General features: G+C 40.6%; 1 pseudogene; it reads left to right on the plus strand.

Moving 5' to 3' along the window:
• Positions 1 to 2,756: 2,756 nt before the first annotated feature.
• Positions 2,757 to 2,929, plus strand: LOC149313996 (U1 spliceosomal RNA; annotated as a pseudogene).
• The last annotated feature ends 2,040 nt before the right edge of the window (positions 2,930 to 4,969 follow it).

The raw sequence follows: 4,969 nt of genomic DNA on the forward strand, positions 1-4,969 counted from the left end.
CAGGTTAATCTAGAACTGTTCTAGAGTTAATTCGGGTTTCAGTAGGAACACTACACCTTGGATTCGATGTGTAAACCAGTGTATAACACAGTAAGAACACCCCCAAGGTGTAAGCTTGCAGTCTCCATCCATAGGATTTAGTTTAATTACATGCCACATGGCATTAAAAAGTCATTTAAAGTTTTATGATTCCTCCTCTTCCCCTAATTTTTTGCCACCCAACTTGATGAAAAAAATCAAAAGCTACAAACATTGTAGAACCTTAATTGGTCTTAATACAGTTAAGTGATAAACAAACCCTTCTAATAAATAAAGGCCTTTTCCAGATTGGACTAAAGAAACGTGTTTTCATGCTATAACCTTGGTTTTTGCCAATGGTTGTTGCCTCTGCATTTGCTCATTTCATTCAGGCGCAGGGCAGGGGCAGGGCTGTTTGAAACAATTTTGTAGATCTTTCACATTTTAAAAAAATCTTAGATATGAACAGTAGCTTTTCGCCTCTGATTTTTTTAATTTACTTTTTTTACATTTTTAAAAGCATTTAAGATTTGTAAACATATAATGAGAATCACCATGGTATAGTTGTTTCATTGTGGGACTAAAGTCTAACCTGCACTGCAGAATTAATGCCGAATTGGTATTGCTTTAACTGTCAAGGCTCCATCCTTTGGAACCCTGAGATTTGTCATTTGTTGTAGCTCTCTGACAGGGAAGGCTAAATATCTCATAAAACTACAGATCCCAGAATTTCATAGCATTGCACCAATGCAATTAAAGCAGTGTCAAAATGCATTATTTCTGCAATACAGATTAAACCTGTATGACTCATGAGTAGGGTGTGAATCCCTACTCAGCTATAGAAACCCACTGAGTGACTTTCATCAAGTTACACTCTCTTATTCTAAGAGAAAGGCAGTGGCAAACCCCACTGAATAATTTTTTCCTGAGCAAATCCTTTTATAGGGTCACTGTAACTCAGAGTCTGCTTGAAGAATCATAACAACAACAAGAACAAAGGAACAATGCAAAAGTGCCATTTCACAGCTGCACTACAAACACTGTAACCCTGAAAAGAATAAAAACAAAAGGGGTGCTAGAAAATGGAATGGAATTGTTTCAATATGTCTCAAAATTTAAAAGTTAAAAAGAAACTCACTCCAAGACAGGAATAAAATGTTTCATCTTGTGATGGGAATTGGCAGAAAATAGTTTGAGACAACAAAAACATTATTGGCAATTTTTTTAAAATGAGAGAGAGAGAGAGAGAGAGAGAGAGAGAGGTACAACAACAAATTGCCCCCCCAATCAGGAAGATCCCAAAGAAATAAATAAAGAAAATTGTTTAGCACATGCAGGACATACATATGCCCAAAGAGTTGTTTGTGTAATTATCTTCTGGTTTTCTTCCTCCAGGAGAAGACTAGACAAATGACAAGAAGCAGCTTTTAACGCCTCTTGTCGCTGGAGGGAAATATCCATGAACTTTGAAAGGGACAACAATTCAGAATCACTCCGATTACTGGCTCAGTTACCGTCAGTGGCAGCTGGTGGTTTCTATGTCAGTTGAGCAATGAATAGCATAAACCGTAAAGGAACTCTCTCCAAAATGTTGAGCCCTTTCCCCTTAATAGAGAATTCTTTGGATGGCTCTTTTACAGTTCAGAGTAAACCCCAAAACAGATTTACCACCCACTGCTACTGAAGCCACTTGCTGCCATTGTGCCCTTTAGTTGCAAACAGAAAGATAATGACATGGGGGCATTAGTGAAGCCAGTGCCTTCTCCTACATTGCTGGCCTGCCAGCCTGCTCTTCTTCATGACCTAGGAAAGATGAGTAGTCCCTTGTTAGCAAAAACAGCCCATGGAGGAGAGCCTGATTTTTAACTGTCACAGCAGCAAGCTAATGAATCCTGGGTGCTTGCTAAGTTCCTGCTCATGCTTGATTTATTTATAGCCTTTGTAAATTGAACAGACAGTACGAGACCCGAGACAGACTGATTGTCAATCATACTTGGGGTTTCATTCTGGCTGCTAATGAAGAAGAAAGGGACGTCATGCCTAGAACTGAGATCCATTTGGCTTCAGGCACAAGTCAACCCAAGACAAAGCTCAGCTGCCAGCCTCACATCTGTGGCATCATTAATTTATCAATCCCACCAGGTGCCCTGCTGTGGTTTCTGCCAAGGACACTTTGTTCAGAGAAGGCATCAGCGTCATAACCACAGAGTTGCATGGTGTTATTTATTGACTGGGCAACCATTAGCTGTTACTTTGTGACTTTACTTGCATATAATGCCCATCACATTTGGATATACATGGGCTAGGCTGCAGTGACTTGAGAAGATGAGGGCCACCAGGTCCCTTTTCAGGGTACATTAGGGCAAGGTTTCTTAGAGGGGACGGAACATTAACCTGTGGTGCTTCCCTTCAGGAGATCCCAAAGTACATAAAACATAATCAGAACTCAGAAGATCATTTTTGGACTACAGCTCCCACAATGGCCACATCCATTGTGGCCAGGTCAGCTGGGCAGTCTGGAGGTTAATAGTAAGAGAGGGAACGTTACCAAACTCTGGCCATGACTATAAAGAATTTTCTGTCTTGTACAACTGAGGAAGATGGAGAAGTGGTGAACAGATTTAATTTTTAGCACAGTTAAAAAGACCAATAATGCAGAGTATTGTTTATCCCAGCAAGAGTTAGACCCATTAAATGAATGCAATTTAAAGAAGTCATGGCTTTTCACATTAGTGAAACTACTTACCTGGCAGGGGAGAGACCATGATAATAAAGGTGGTATTCCCAGGGTGAGGTTCATCCATTGCACTCCAGGTGTGCTGACCCCTCAATTTCCCCAAATGTGGGAAACGGCTGCATAACTTGTGGGTTTACAATAGTTGGAAATATCAATAGGATTTAGACCATTGTTTCAGGATATCATTTCACAGGAGAGGAAATAATGTAGCCTTCCAGATGCCATGAGATTGCAGCTTCCAGCATTCCCTGTCACTAGCTATGCTTTACCAAGCTTCAAGGCTGCCTTATTTTAATTTCTAACACATTTGTGCTTCATTTTCACACACTTGAAATCTTGCCTCTTAATCCACACAGCTTGGCAGTAAATGATTCTTCCACATACCTTCTCAGAGGATACCATGGTGACTTGAATCAGAGACTTGAGAAAGCATTCCTGATTTATTCAGCACAAAACCATGTGTGGTAACAGAGAATCATATGAAAACAGACTTACATGAGTGTATTGAAATAATGGCCTGTACAAAAATGGAGGTCGCCATGATGGTCCATTAGACTAAAAAGGAAAGGAAAGGAATGGCAAATAGGGAATATCTTAATTAGGGCTGACTCCAATTTCACAAAAATGTGCAAGCTTTCAGTCTTCATCCATAGGATTTAGCTTAATTGCATGCCACATGGCATTAAAAAGTCATTTAAAGTCATTTTAATTTTATGACTCTCCTTCTTCCCCTAATTTTTTTGCCACCCAACCTGTTGAAAAAAATCAAAAGCTTACAAACATTGTAGAACCTTAATTGATCCTAATATAGTTATTGCCTGCTTGTGGATTTTTAAATTTAAATTGTGGAAATTTAAATTTAATTTTAAATTAAATTCACAATTTAAATTGTGAATTGTTGAGAAGCTTTACATTCTTCAACAATACTTGTTGTATAAATACAAAATGAAAAGAAAAGAGGACCCAAAGTGATTGTGGTAATAGAGTAAGCTGATAATGGCTGGTGTTCTGTGTTGATGTTATGGATTTGCAACCTAGAGGTACAGATCCATAATTGCTCCATATTCAGTAGGAAGAGCCACCATGGTGCAGAGTGTTGTGTGTTGGACTATGACTTTGGAGAATAGCTCAACCATTTGAATCCCAGTTCAACCATATAAACCCACTGGGTGACCATTTATTTATTTATTTATTTCCTGCTCTTTTCCCAGGACTGGGACTCAGAGCAGCTTCACAGCAATTAAAAAACAAACAAACAAAAAGTACAATTAAAACATTTTAAAAATAAATAAATAAATGACAGGCATTAAACAGAATGATTAAACTAGTGCCAGTGCTTCTCAATTATTTTCTGTCATGCCCCCCTAGGAAGAAGAAAACATTTCGCGCCCCCCGCGCGACTGTAAATAGTATCATTTGTCTATAAAATTGTTATAAGTACACCTCTGCATAACAGAGCATCGCGCCCCCCTTTACGGAGCCTCGCGCCCCCCCTGGGGGGCCCGCCCCACTATTTGAGAAGTACTGAACTAGTCCAACATTCCTGCCTGTTCTTATAGTGATTCCTTAAATGCCTGTTTGAACAGGTAGGTCTTCACCTGCCGTCGGAAAGCTATCAAGGAGGGAGCCGTTCTTATCTCCCTGGGCAGGGAGTTCCAGAGTCTAGGGGCAGCCGCTGAGAAGGCCCTCTCTCGTGTCCCCACCAAAAGTGTTTGTGAAGGTGTTGGGATGGAGAGAAGGGCTTCTCCAGAGGATCTCAGAGTCCGGGCAGGTTCATACCATGAGAAACGGTCTGCCAAATAATGTGGACCTGAGCCATGTAGGGCTTTGTAGGATATAACCAGTACCTTGAATTGTGCCCGGGAACGAACTGGCAGCCAATGTAGCTGTTTCAACAGGGGAGTTGTATGGGCTCTGTAATCGGCGCCTGTTAACAGCCTGGCAGCAGCTCTTTGAACTAGTTGAATTTCTGAACCAGTTGAATTTACCATGGCCAAGTCAAACTCTCTCAGTCTCAGAGGATGGTCATGGCAAGCCCCCTCTGAAGAAACTTGCCAAGAAAACCCCATGGGAATGTTGCCTTAAAGTCACCAGAAGTCAGAAACAATGTGAAAGCGCACGACAGCAATAACAATAACAACAACAACATAGTATTACCATGAAACTCTGTAAATGACCCACCAGCCCTCCTTAACAGCCATAAGCCATATTGGG

Source organism: Sceloporus occidentalis, unplaced genomic scaffold (assembly GCF_023333645.1).
Source record: "Sceloporus occidentalis isolate IW3139 unplaced genomic scaffold, rSceOcc1.0.p SCAF_4, whole genome shotgun sequence".
Lineage (NCBI taxonomy): Eukaryota > Metazoa > Chordata > Lepidosauria > Squamata > Phrynosomatidae > Sceloporus > Sceloporus occidentalis.